The sequence below is a fragment of the Lissotriton helveticus genome, chromosome 6, assembly GCF_964261635.1.
Source record: "Lissotriton helveticus chromosome 6, aLisHel1.1, whole genome shotgun sequence".
In the NCBI taxonomy this organism is placed as follows: domain Eukaryota; kingdom Metazoa; phylum Chordata; class Amphibia; order Caudata; family Salamandridae; genus Lissotriton; species Lissotriton helveticus.
The window spans coordinates 1,156,741,166-1,156,756,148 of record NC_136067.1 but is presented as its reverse complement, the minus strand read 5'-3'; the positions used below and the strand labels follow the sequence as shown (position 1 = coordinate 1,156,756,148).

The 14,983-nt window shown below is 50.8% G+C and overlaps 1 protein-coding gene across 1 annotated transcript in view; it reads left to right on the top strand.

Moving 5' to 3' along the window:
• The window catches only part of LOC144763334 (uncharacterized), a 414,265-nt gene that overhangs the window by 146,139 nt on the left and 253,143 nt on the right, over positions 1 to 14,983 (top strand). The window lies entirely within an intron of this gene.

Sequence of the window (14,983 nt, the reverse complement as noted above, 5' to 3'; positions counted from 1 at the left end):
TGGCATGCTTCATCATCGGGCCCACCCAGTGGCACCTAGCGTGCCCCGGGTGTGCTTCAACGCCTGACTACAGCGGAGCTGGTATATTGCTGAGTGTGCGGTGAGGATAGTTAAGGAAGTGATGTTAAAACGGCTGAACGGTGGTCCCAGTACCCGAGGGTAAAATTAGACTTTAATACCTGGGCCTCCGTCAGCGGTTAAAAATAAGGCAAGGGGATGTAAGGGGCGAGTTACGACCTCTCACATCCAATGGGTCAACATGTTTCAGCCAGTGCCTTATACCAGAGTCTTCCCCCTCCCCTAAAGTAACTTGAGCTAGTCTCTTTTTGATTTAATCATATATTAACCGGGGACATGGACTAGCTTTCTGGTCCTACCTCTCTCTCTTGATTACGCATCAGGTTATAAAGTCAACCTTACAGTAAGCTATCCTAGTGGTAGCTGTGGAGAGCAGCCTTCAGGCTAAGACTTGGAGACGAGTTAATCAAGTTGTTTTACCATTTATAATTTCTTGAGTACCAAATGAAAGCACACCACACAAGGTATATATCAAATATATATGTATTTATTCTAAACACAACCTCCTCACTCTTTATGAGGTCAGAGGTAAAAGTACAATACAAGGAACTTAATAATCATACGATAAGTTGCACAGTATATGTTATGCCCTAGGGGCCTCACAAACCATATACTAAAATAGTGGTATAAGAACCACGTGAGAAATAGAAAGCAGGCCTAGGGCCTGTGGAAATTGCTGGAGCTACTTAGAACCACCAAAGGTTGGGATGTAGGAGGCCCATGGGAGACGTGTGCAGTGTCTAAACACAGCCGCAGGTTACCATTGACTTTCTATGGAGAACAAACAAGTTACAATTTTAAAGATTAAGGGTACAAGGAGGTGAACTACGATGGAACCCTTTTAGACTAGGACACTTGGAGAGTCAATACCCACGGGAGCATCGGAGTACTCGTGTTACCTCACCCAGGAAAGCCGGGTGCATAGGTGTCTTTTCGTGTCTGGTTTCGTCGTCGATTCCAATGGAGAGCTGCGTAGAAGTGCTGCAGGCGACCAGAGGAAAAGTGTCCAGGTGGATCCAAGGGTGGATCGGAGATGTGAAGAACCTGAAAGCAGAAGGGACAGAATCTGGGTCACTAGCCAGTGACCAGGGTGGCGACAGGAAGATGCCAGCCGATGTCTGGTGATTTCAGGTGGAAAGGTGAAGTTTGTCTCTTCAGCCACGAGGTCCAGGAGGCGTCGACGACAGCCAGGAGCCGGATTCGAGCTGTCCCACGAAGGAACTAGTTGACTGCGGTATCGGTATCCGGATTGGCCCCAACAAGCCTTGGCAAACGCAAACCACGCAAGATGTCGAGATTGGCTTCGGTGCAGGCCAGCAAGGTCTGAAGAACTTCTCTTTTGGGGAGAAGTTGGAGCAAGCCTGGAGCAATCAGGAAAGCAAAGTAATTCAAGGATTGGTCTTCGTGGGGGCTCAATAGCCAACGGACTAGGAACCGCAAAGACGCGTCGAGCTGAAAGGCACAAAGCGAGCCCACGGGACACTCGTGGAATGTGGGCCTCTGAGCTTCAGCGCAAAGGGTGCTCGGGCTGGGGCTTCAAGCACCCCAATGCACAACTTCGGGATACCTCTGGAAGTAGGTGCAGCTTGCAAAATGCAGGATGTCCAGGAGTTCCGGTCCCATGTCTCTCGTGTCCGCCACAGGTCTCAGCTTTGCTGGGAGTCCAGGTCAGCCTCAGAGATGTCTGGAAGTCCGTGTCCTGAGTCGCAGATTCTTCGGGACCCGGTGGGAGCCTTGAAAATGCAGACCGGCAAAGATGCAGTCGGTGCCTGTTTGAACAGGGTGGTCACTCCTTGACCACAAGGGAGATTTCTTCCGTCTTTCAGTCGATCTGGAATGTTGAAGGTCCAAGATATATGTTGCAGCGTTTCGTCCAGGGTAATCTAAAGTCCTAGGGACCGGGGTTCTATACTTCTAGTAAGTTTAGGGGTTGGACTAACTCTAAGGTCCCTCCTATGGGTGGACCTGGGGAGTGATTTGTGATACCTGCGGACATTCTGAAGGTCGAGGACACATCCCACCTATTTTTAGCCATTATGAAGTCATACGGAGTTGCACTGAGTTGACCGCCAGGAGTCGAACACGGTGTACTGTACTTCCGTGTCACTGCCGGTCGCCTCCTATATACTAGGACTTTGCCGCACTACGCATTGCCGGGCCGGTTTGAACACATCACAAGAAATTCCGGGATTGTTGATTAGACATCCGGCACTGTAATGATCTATTAAGAATCAGGCTATCTATTGATGTAAGTGGCCTCAGTGCACCATGCACGGCCTGCCAGAGACTTTATTCCTTTAAGGCAACTTGCCCTGTATCTCTGAAATAAATACGAAGTACTTGATGATATACTCGTTTTGATTGAAACTTGAGATTGAGTCCCCTGATTTGCTGCACCATTTTGATTGATTCATAACCATTAAGGAAAGTTCTGCCTATATAGAATTGTATCCACTGCGCCCTGACGAAGGAACTGTGGACACGGGTCCTACTCCGAAACGCACATCGGCGCCTTTTTCTGTGGTAATGTTGTTTGTGTAATTTTTTGTAACATTATCATTGTGATGTCTTGTCAAATTTGCTTTATTTTGGTTTAGTTGTGTATGGTATGTTTGACGCTTGAGAGGATGTGTGGTGCTATCAGATGGATGAATGAAATGTTATGTTAAAATTTGGTAGAGCGCAAACAGCTGCCCCAGCAAAGGGGCGTCCCGGCGCTGGAGAACCACAGAACATCCAAGAGGGGCAGAAACTAGGCGAGGGACCTAGAGGGGAGGAAATAGGTGGGTTTTCACGGCTCTCCGGAAGGCATACAGATTTTCCAGTGAGCGGATGCTAATAGGCAGGTCGTTCCAAAGTTTGGCTCCTAGCACTCTATTTTTTATTTTTTTTTGGTTAAAATTTTTTATTGAGCAATCATAAAAATACAAAGATGGGCCCACAACCACACGGGCTGGCCGCTAAGTCACATAGCACGACACATGAAATAAACAATCATTTCCGAGGCCAAGCCAAATCATAGAATGAAATTGCTCCAGACATAGGACAGGATACAACAATTTTCTATATAAAACATGAAAATAACAAACACAAAAACAAGGCGAGTGCAGTAATCAAGTCAGCCCAAATAGCAGAGGGGAAGGTCACTAAACAGGAGAACAGACGTAAATCAATGAGATTCGGTAAGGCCGTGAGGGGGGGGGGAGCAGGGAGGACAGGAAAATCCTAGAACAGAGTAAAAAGTTCGGGAACGTCGGCCTAAGGAGACAGGGTAACATCGGAGGTGGCAACCAAGGGAGGGGTACAAATTTCTCCACGGTATGCATTCCATTGACCCCAGATTTTCGTCCACGCCCCTGGCCTGCCCCTAGCCACGTAGACTGTCTTCTCTCGGAACATGGACCAGTCCATGTTGTCCTCCCACACCGAAACGTCAGGAGGTCGGGATGCGCCCCAGAGTTGCGCAATGTCGCGCTTCGCGACCATGTAACCCAGGGTCGCCCATCTAGTCTGGGCCACAGAATAATCGGAGGGTTCCCACACATTCAGGAGGCATCGTCGGGCCTCAGGCCGCAGGGCAACACCCGTCACTACAGTCATTATCGCAAGCACCTCCACCCAATAGGCCGCCACCACAGGACACTCCCAAAGTATGTGCAGAAAGGTAGCGCTCATCCCACAGCCACGCTTACACAAGCCATCTGGGGAAAAACCCATCACGACCAGACGCGGACCAGTCACATACACCCGGTGGAGGATCTTAAGTTGCACCAAACGAAGACGGGCGGGAATGGCGACCTCCTTTGGGGAGGAGAGTGCCGACTGCCAGTCCTCGTCATCCAGTTCCAATCCATCACCGACCCACATCTCCCGGAGTCGGACCAACAAATCCGCACGATTATGAATCAGTTTCTTATAGATGAGCGAGATAGTGCTGTCGGGCAAGTGTCCATCTAGTATACGATCTTCAAGGGGGGAAGACTCGGGTAAGGTCACATCAGGAGTCAGAACCGAGGCCAAGGCATGGCGGACTTGCAGATACCGGAAAAACTCTCTATCACTCAAGTCGTATTCCGCCTTAAGGGCCTGGAATGACTTCACGCGACCATTCACACAAACGTCACCCACCTTACAAATCCCAATCATGTCCCAGCGTTCAAAACCCTTAGTAGACCAGAGACATCCCAAACGTTCAGAAGCATAAAGCGGAGTCGCCAGTGTCAGTCGATTCTCCCACCCCAAACTCACATTCGCAGCACGCCACACCTTGACCGCAGCCCTGGACGGGCCCACAAGATGGCTCCCGGCCGATCTAGAATATAGCACTCTATTAAAGTCCCCTCCCGGCAACTGGAGCCTATCCATCTCAAAAGCCGGATCGCGACCCGGCGAGTACATCGCGTGGTTAATGGCCGATAGCTGGGCAGCCCAGTAGTATCTCTTGATGTCGGGGAGCGCCATGCCCCCGTCGTACCAAGGGATAGTAAGTTTCGCAAGGGCTATACGTGGGCGCCCGTCCCAAATCAATTGTCTTTGCAGACTCTCGATTTCTCTGAAATAAGTAGCGGGAATGTCGTCGAACGAGTTCTGAAGGGCGTAGAGGAACCGCGGCAAGGACATCATTTTAAATAGAGCCGCCCTACCCAGAGGAGACAGGGGTAGCTTACGCCAACGGGCCACATCCAGTCGTAATCTAAGAAGCGGGGGGAGGAGATTGCGCTCAAATCGGAGGGAGGGGTCCAGGGTAATAAAAATCCCTAAATACTTGAAGCCAGACTGGACCACCTGGATAGGGAACCTGGCCGGCAAAGAGGGCAAAACACCCGAGAGAACATACACGCAGAACTTAGCCCAATTAATAACAAGGCCCGAGTTAGCACCGAACGAAGTAAGAACATCAAATAAGACGTTCAAGGATTTACGCGGGGATGTAAGATATAGAAGAATGTCGTCCGCGTAAAGAGAGACACGGTCTTCAAAGTCCGGTGACCAACGGATCCCTTTGAGTGAAGGTTCCCATCGAAGCCACGCAGCTAACGGTTCCAGGGCCAGCGCGAAAAGCAATGGAGATAAGGGGCAACCCTGCCGGGTCCCTCTACCAAGGCTGAAGGGGACAGAAACTCTACCGTTCACCACCACTTGCGCTAAGGGTTCCACATACAACAACTTCACCCATCCAATAAATTCAGGTCCAAAACCGAATTTTTCGAGAGCTGCCCAAAGATAGGGCCACTCGACCATGTCAAAAGCCATCGAGGCATCCAACGAGGCCAAAATGGCCGGCTCCGTCAGACGCCCCGCCCTCGCAACAGCACCGTGGAGACGACGTAGGTTAAGAGCCGTGTTGCGATGCGGGATAAATCCGGACTGATCCGGATGAACCAAGTCGCCAATGACCGTCAGTAGGCGGGTCGCCAGGAGCTTAGCCAGGACCTTAGGCTCAACATTTAACAGGGAAATGGGCCTATAAGACGAACAAAGGTCCCGCGGTTTCCCGTCCTTGGGAATTACGACTAGCAAGACGCTGGTCATACGGGAGAATACCCCGTTCCCGGGACTCCAAAAACATGGCACGAAGATGGGGCGCTACCTTGTCAGGGCGTAGCTTGTACAGCTCAATTGGCAACCCGTTCGGGCCCAAGGCCTTCCCCGAACGGAGCGAACGAATGGCAGTCGCTATTTCATCCGTAGTAAAAGGGGACTCCAACGAGACACGGTCTAGATCGGAAACACTGGGCAAAGCTATATCGCGCAACAAAAGGCGAGAGTCAGCCACATCCCGTCCAGACACAGGGGTATAAACCACACGAAAATATTCTGCAAAACATTCCACTATTCCAACCGGGTCTGTCACGTCGACACCATTCGACGACTGAATCACAGGCACCACACGATTCGCTCTCTCTTTCTTATCCAACCACGCCAGCAATTTACCCGCTTTGTCCCCCACATCATACAGACGACCCTGCTGTTCTCGAAACATCAGTCTAGCCGCATCCGTGACCAAGGATTTATAAGCAAATTGTTTCAGACCCAGGGCGTGGAGTTTATCAGAGGTGACCTCAGACTCTAAGTCGGCCTCCCTCTCCGCAATCTCTGTCTCAAGGTCCACCACCTCCCGATTCCTAGCCTTCTTGGATTTAGCAATAAGGGAAAGGGCCTGCCCACGTATCACTGGTTTAAAAGCCTCCCACAGGGATACAGCCGAGGAAACCGACCCCTCGTTGTCCAAAAAATAGGCATCTAAAGACTTAGTCAAAAGGTTTCGGGTCTCAGGGGAGGCAATATACCAGGGGTTAATAGGAGCCACTCGGCCCGCCGCCTCCACCCCAAACTCAAAACAAAGCCAGAGCGGAGAATGATCGGAGATGCCCCGGGGGAGGTGTTTGATCTCACGCACCGCCGGCGTCTGCGCCGCGGGCATCAGGAAATAATCCAGTCTAGACAGACTCCCATGGGCCCCCGAATGGAAGGTGTATTGGAGCTGGGTAGGATGCATGAGCCTCCAGCAATCCACCAAACCAAACGTGTCCAAAAACCCACCTAGCCATTGTTGGGCTGAAGGAGTATCCCTAGGGGGGTAGCGATCTTGTAGACCGGAGATCACAGAATTAAAATCACCTGCAAGAAAAAGAGTACTGTCAGGAAGGTTCAGCAACACACGGCCCAAATCGGAAAAGGTGGAAGTCTGTAGGCCGGGGGGCACATAAACAGTAAACAAGGAGAGGGTACGACCCTCATAGCGACCCACGAGGACAGCATAACGCCCCCGATCATCAAGGATCACATCATCAATGGCCAGGGGGAGGGAAGCCCGAACAAGGATACCCACCCCCCTGGAACCAGTGGTAAACCCCGAATGTGCAGCAAGGCGATATCCCCACCTATTCATCGCACGACAAGAATTGCCCACCAAATGAGTTTCCTGCAAAAAAACAATATCTGGAGATAAACGGCGTAGACATTTTAACACCACGCTCCGCTTAATGCGATCTCCCAGACCATTAACATTCCACGAAACAAGCCTCAACCCGCTACCCCCCATCCCACACAGCAACACCAAAACCCCCCCGCAATGAGCATGACATAAAAATTATCAGAAGCAAGATTGATTCGCCTTGAAAACATAACACATAAACATCGAACATCCCAATCACCCACCGCCCAACAATCAAGAAAACACCCCCCACCCTGCACCCCTGCAAAATGCTAAATAGCCACCCCAACATGCAGTGTGCCTGTCGCCCAAGAACCCCTATTCTACAAAAAGAACCCCGGAGGAGGAAAGGCTCTGGCCCACCCGCCACCCCGAGTAGGACAGATAATGAGGAGAACACACAAACAGTAGAGGCACTGAGGCATTAAATCCCTGAAGAGTTTACTCTATGCGAGGGCCCAGGCGTAGGCGGATTGTTCAGCTCTCCACGCCACCCTCAGCACCACCCGGGTGGGCGGCGGACTCAGTCCCAGGAGGTCGGTCAGGCAGAGAGTCCATCCAGTCATTTACAGAATCAGGCCGATCAAAGAAGAAGGTTCGGTCGTTGTACTCGACGCGCAGCCTGGTCGGAAAAAGCATGGCGTAGCGAAGCCCCATGTCTCGGAGACGTTTCTTGACATCACGGAAGCCCATACGCTGTCTCTGGACCTGTTGAGAAAAGTCCGGATAGAAGTTCACCGTGGCGTTCTCAAAGGCCACCGGGCCCTTCACACGCGATGCTTGCAGGATAGCGTCCCGATCCCTATAATGGAAGAGTTTCGCAACAATAGGCCTCGGCGGGGCACCCGGCTTACCCTTGCCCCCCGGAACACAATGGGCACGTTCCACTGCGAAAAACTTAGTCAAACCAGACGGGGAGAGGTGGTTCTGGATCAAGTCCTCAACAAGGAGATCAACAGAGTGAGGTTCTGGATTCTCCGGAACTCCGACCACACGCACATTACAGCGACGGGCCCTGTTCTCAAAGTCCTCCAAGCGCCGGGTCATGAAGTCGTTCACCTTACGAAGGTTGCCGATCTCCGTCTGTATCTCCGAAACGTCGTCCATGAGACTGGATGACTTGAGATCCAATGACTTCACCTTCTCATTGGTTTTCGATAGGTCAGCACGAATCAAGTTCACATCAATGGCCACGGTGTCAATTTTGTGGGCCAAAGCTTCATATTGTTGGCCTATCGTCTCCTTCATGGCAGAAATGGCGCCCATGACATCCTGCAAGGATGGCTCCGTCGACGCATCCACAGTGTGATCAGCGCCACTTGATCCGGGCAGGGCGGCTCCGGGGGACCCCTTGGAATGGGTGTAGCGGTCCATAACGTTGGACTGGACCGGGCCCCCACGCAGGGGCGTCTTGGTCTTCCGAGTCTCTCGGTCCCCTCTGCCAGCCATGGTAGAACTGCGTCACCAGGAGATTAACCAGGCTCGATGGAGTGGCCACAGGAAAGCAGGGCCTCGGGACAAATGAACCGCAGCTAGGGTACCACTATTAGGAGGGCCAACAGACAGGAGAATAAACCAGCCAAAGGCCCGACAGCCGTTCCGCGCCCCGACTTCAGCCCAGGCCAGGCTCCTCTGCCAGATGTCTCAGTCTGAGGCAGAAACAAAACCGAAACTTAAGAGGGGGACCCACAAGTCGAATCCCCCTGCCGTTGTTGTTCAACTGCAAGACGGCCACTGAGCCTCACCCAGTCCCGGGCGTACCTCGAGGGCGGAGCCCGAAAGTTCGAATCGATGTAACTCCGGTACCCCGGGTCCAAATCAAATTTCAAAAAGTCCAGGGCAATCAGCCCAGTGTCCTCTACACAAATCCTCGTAAAAAGTCAGGATTAGTTCAGGATATCATGCCGGGAGTGGCGGGGGTCCGGGGAGCGCTGTGCTCACGCGGCCATCTCGGATGCCCGCCAAGCTCCTCCGCTCCTAGCACTCTAAAGGAGCGTCCGCCAGTGCGAGCCAACTTTGTGAAAGGGACCGTCAGAAGTTGTTGCCCTAGTGAGCGCAGATTGCGCTGTGGCATATAAGGTGTAAGGAGAGGCCGGAGGAGTTCTGGGCGTCCAGTCTTGAGGATTTTAAAGCTCATGACGAGAGCTTTAAACTGGATTCGGGACTCGATAGGTAGCCAGTGCAGTTTTCGGATTGTAGCTTTGGCCGAGCATCTGCGGGGAAGTCCGACCAAGGTTCTTGCCGCGGTATTCTGCACGCGCTGCAGACGCGCTATCTCTGCTTTATTGGCGCCCGAGAGTAAGACGTTAGCGTAGTCTAAGCGGGACAGAATTGTGGCTTGAATGATCGTTTGACGGACCTTGGGATCAAAGAAGCCTAGTATGGGAGGCTCCTCATCAGTCTCACACAGGTGGCCGCTACTCTTTTTGTGTGGGTCTGGAAGTTGAGTGATGAATCCATCCAAACGCCCACATTTTTGACCAAGGATTTGGGGGGTGGGATGGTGCCCAGTGACGATGGCCACCAGTGTTGGTTCCAGTGACTGGTGTTCTTTCCGAGGAGCAGCACCTCCGTCTTGCCTGCATTGAGCTGTAGGCAATTGTCTGTCATCCATTGGGCTACCGCTGCCAGCCCATCCCTGAACCTTGCTGCAGAGGTGGAGGGACCCTCGGTAAGAATGATAGCCAGCTGAGTGTCATCAGCGTATGACACCAGCGAGAGGTCCCATTCTCTGGCTACAGCCGCAAGCGGTTGTACATATAGGTTGAAGAGGGATGGGCTGAGTGCAGAGCCTTGAGGGACTCCTGTCTGATGGTGTGGGAACGGGAGAGGAATGGAGGGGCCGAGACCCTGAATGACCTGTCCTCCAGAAAGGAACGGAACCATTCCAGAGCACGGTCCGCGATACCTGCGGTAGCCAGACGATTCAACAGAATGTTATGGGATACCGTGTCAAAGGCCGCGCTGAGATCTAATAGGATCAGCGCGGCACTTTGGCCGGCATCGAGTATCGTCCGGAGATGTTCTGACGTAGCTAGGAGGGCAGACTCGGTGCTGTGGCCTGGCCTAAAACCGTTTTGAGATGGATCTAAGGTGTTGTTTAGATCCATGTGGTGTTTAGATCCATCTATGGATAATTTTTGTTTTGGGGCTCACTGTATATATTAAATATGTATATTAATGAGTTGTGTATATATAGAATGAACAATTGGATGATACCATTGTGTAATGAATATATCTTTTCTGTTTTATAATAAAAGATAAAAATTGTTTATCAAATAATTCTTGCTTTGGGACAATGTTGATGTACATTAAATGAAGGATATATTAACTATGTACCATTGTGTTACCTAGGAGAGGATGTGTTCTTGTTCTAACGGGTGTTTACACCCCTTCCCCTTTTTCCAGTTTCATGCCAGAGCTGGGGCTGAGTGTCCCAGCAACCAGTTTGTACTGGGAAAAGCATGGAGCACCTGGTGTGCCCCAGGCAGTGTCTGAAAAGCATTCACTGAATGCAACCCTCCCTGCCCCAATACACTGAAGCCTGTCTGGGGAGGTGGTAGCACCTCCCTGGAAAGGAAACCTATTGTCCTGGCCTCCCCTGCCGGAGTTTCGTCCAGCAGCAGGAGGGCAGACTCGTGTATGTGGCAGCCGCATCCATTTTGTGATGCTGGGGCTCTGTTTAACTTTAACCGTGTAAAGCAGTAACTTACATGTCTTTTCCCTCTAGAAGGGTGGAATGCTGGGGTAGTATTCCAAAGTGTTTGACACCTTACACGACATGATTTGATAAAGCCAAACCAAAGTTAGCATTAACCGCGAGGATTATATTGCACTTAAGAGTATATGGTATGGCTATATCATAGAACAGCTATAAGGAATTGGTTCTGAAAGCTGCAGAGGGGCTCAGCTCATGCTAGGACATTCTCTCAAATAAAACCAAGCACTCTGCCACCAGGATTGTCAAGGCCTGCCATAGGAGTGACTTTTAGGTTACTATGTGTCTATATATAAGGTAGATATAGGTATACTATATCTAAGTAAGGGGTGATTACACCACCTTACCCAGACTGTAAGTACAGACCTGTGCTGTCAGTTTGGAAGGCTAACCAGGGGTGGCACAATTCGTGCTGCAGCCCCTGGTAGGTCTAGGGTGCACCTATGTCCTTGGTACCTAAGATACCATATACAGGGGCTCACAAGGGTGACCCAGTAACCAATCTGGTATGTACCTAAAGTACAAGGAGTCCATTTTATAGAGAAAGCAGATAGACTGGGGCCCTGAATAGCAGGGTCCCAGTCCAACTAAGTCGAAAACCAGCAAAACACCAGGCAAAAAGTGGTCGTAACCATATAGTCAGATATCCCCCTTCCTACACATACAAATAAATTATTGTTCAAATTCTTGAATTAGCAGTCTGCTATTGTCCAGTTAGGAGTATGACCTAATAAAAATTCACTATGTACCTGGGCCTCTGATGTTCAGAACTAATCTACTAGTTAACTAGCAGTTTACATACGAGAAAAGGAGGGAGAAAGGGGTACCCTAATCATATCCCTCGCCCCAAATTCCTAGCCCTACAAAAAATCTATACTGGTTTCTTGGACAGGCCCGTGGCAGTATTACGCACCATCTTCCAGTTTTACCACCAAATACTCCAGCCAGCTTACCTGTCGGGGTGCAGCCATGGCTCACTTTTCCTTTATGCATTATTATTTTAGCTACCCAAGATACACAGTGTCCTGTTACTGTGAAAATACACCTGAAACGTCATACCAAAACCTACAACACTTTGTGTGCATAATCACCCCCCTACAACCACTGACTCACTCAACCTTTGGCTGTGCTTCCCTAAATAGCCTTCTGCTTCTTGGACTTGTGCAATGCTTTGCTGGGACATCACCCACTCTCTGTATCAGTCAAATGGCCATATGTGTTGAAACTGGTACAGTTTTGTGGAGTACTGCCATAGGTGTGAAGCTTCACAGAGGTTTTATTCAGTTGCCAAAGTGGTTGAAGTTTCCAGATGTTTCTGTACACATTTAAACACTCTCCAAAAGTCACAAACCTATTCTGTGTTCACACACTACATCATTAATGTTGCCATAACTTGAGCCATCCTCTGCATCGATCCACTTCATACTCTTTTCCGGCATTGATCAGTCTTCCACATAGGGCTGTTGGAAACTGACATCCTGATGGCAAATATGTTTGAGATTTTAGTAATAAGTAAAGGTTAGCTAATAAGTACTGACCAAAAGAAGAGACTAGGCAAAAAGAGGCATCCTAGGAAGTAAAAAGAGAATCACTAAAAAGCGAGACCGAACTGAAGAGGGAAATTTGTGAGTGACAATTGGAACGGGGAAAAGACGAGATCCAAAAAGGTGTTTTAGAAGTAGACCCATGTTGATAAAAGAAAGACAGAGAAGTAGAGGGAGAATGGAAGGAAAACTGGAGTACAAGAGAATTGAAGAATTGTGAAATTAGTCAAACAGCAAAGGTGAGAAAAGAAAAAGACAGAGGTGAGGGGGGCATGTGAGAGAAAAGGGGCAAGTATGTTGGCAGAGAAGAGCGATGGGTCCTATTTTGCTCATTGTTATTTTGGCTAAAAGCATGATCCACCCACCACATCAAACTAAACTCTTATAAACGGAATTCTGACAAGTCTCTCTGTACCGCAACATGGTCTGCTTTATAAGTCGAGGGATTGATCGAGCTTGAGAAGCACATCGTGACATCGCACTCGCTGCGTGGAGCGAGGAGCGGCGGCGGTGAGCAAGCAGGAAAATAAGCATGGTGCCGGGAGCCTTAGAAAATTTCATGGTGCTACAGTTGACTTCCACCCCAGTCCGGCTCCAATGCTCCCAGGTTGATTTGAGGACACCATCAATCAACTGAGGTGAGATGAGCAGAGCTGTAGGTTCTGCAGTGAGGAGGAGTAAGGGGCTTTGCGTCTACCCTCCAGAAAGGCCTCACCCCCTCCTCCCACCCGCCCTCATTCCTTTATCATCATTTGCAGTGGAAACCTCAAGGTCAGGCCGACTTGCAGGTGGGGGAGAGTAAGCATGAGTGCACCCTAACCACAGCAGCATTTAGCAGTCTGCCCCTGAGTGTGAGCGAAGGTCCCTGCGGAAGTGGTCCAGCTAGGTATGGGCTCAGCTTACAGGGGCCCTGGTTGCAGCGGCGGTGCATCCTATAGGACGCTTGGGCGTTGCCCCACTAATTGATTTGAGGCACAAGTCGAGTTTCAAGCATGCCGTTGGTGCCATCACTCTCTGTATCACTCACTCACCAGAGGCAGTCGGCTCAGAAGAAGGCGGGGCAGCTGCAGCAGGACAGAGTTCAGTGCAAGTGCAGAATGTATCCGGTGGCCGGCGGAGCGCACAGCAAGAGTGCGCTAGTTCTGTTTAGGGCTTAAAAATTTTGCGATCAGCCCGAACATGCGCACTAGGCTGCTCATTAGAAGAGCGAGGGATTTTCCATGCCGCTCTTCTAATGAGCAGCCTAGTGCGCATGTTCGGGCTGGTCGCAAAATTTTTTACGCCTTAAACAGAACTTGCACAAGCCAATCCTGGATTGGCTGAGACGCAGGCGGTACTTGCCAGCCAAAGCGGTACAAAAGGGGGTGGTGATGGACGGAGCATCTGAACTAATCAAACACTCACACCCAGTCAAAAGATCTGGGTTTGATCCATCGCCGTTCTTTAGCCCACTCTGCCGCCCCAGTTCAGACATGGCTATATGCAAATCAGTCTGACCCTGTGACTCATGGGAACAGTCCAGCCCGAACTGCCAAGCCATGCCTTCCCTGGACCGGAAACAAGCTTCCGAGGACCGGTTTCTGGCATTCCAGCCGTCTTCAGCCCGGCTTGCTTGAATCCAGTGGCAAAGTGAGCAATGGACTGGTTTGGCCACCATAAGTGTGGCAGGGTATGCTCAGACGTGAGTCCCTTACTCACTTTGCCACTGGATTCAAGCAAGCCGGCCTGAAGACGGCTGGAATGCCAGAAACCGGTCCTCGGAAGCTTGTTTCCGGTCCAGGGAAGGCATGGCTTGGCAGTTCGGGCTGGACTGTTCCCATGAGGCACAGGGTCAGACTGATTTGCATATAGCCATGTCTGAACTGGGGTGGCAGAGTGGGCTAAAGAACGGTGATGGATCAAACCCAGATCTTTTGACTGGGTGTGAGTGTTTGATTGGTTCAGATGCTCCGTCCGTCACCACCCCCTTTTTTACCGCTCTGGCCGCCATAAGTGGGGCAGGGTATGCTCAGACGTGAGTCCCTTGCACACTTTGCCACTGGATTCAAGCAAGCCGGGCTGAAGACGGCTGTAATGCCAGAAACCCGTCCTCGGAAGCTTGTTTCCAGTCCAGGGAAGGCATGGCTTGGCAGTTCGGGCTGGACTGTTCCCATGAGGCATAGGGTCAGACTGATTTGCATATAGCCATGTCTGAACTGGGGTGGCAGAGTGGGCTAAAGAACAGTGATGGATCAAACCCAGATCTTTTGACTGGGTGTGAGTGTTTGATTGGTTCAGATGCTCCGACCGTCAACACCCCCTTTGGTACTTGCCAGCCAGCCAGGAGCGAGCGTGAGGTGCTATCCGAGACGTGAGACCATACAGCAGATGGCTGGATGTTTGAGGACACCCGGTGATGTACGGGTCCGGACTCCAGGATAAAGTGGGTGGTTTATAATGTTGGTTTTGGATGGGGGAACCCTGACAACTAGGTGTGAGTGTTACCGCATGTGAGCCGCCTCGAGCACACGACTGTAGTGTCTGCGTCAACACTTCTTTATTGGCAGCCTGCAACGTGAATGTCGGATTAATGGCCGACCTGCCTACTTACTCTGAATGCGTATGCGTTATTTTGTTTGTGTGTGTATATAATGGCAAGAGCAGGCCTGCCGACATTGGTGCTTCCAAAGTCGATCATGTCTGCTCTGCACCTAACGCCGCCATTAC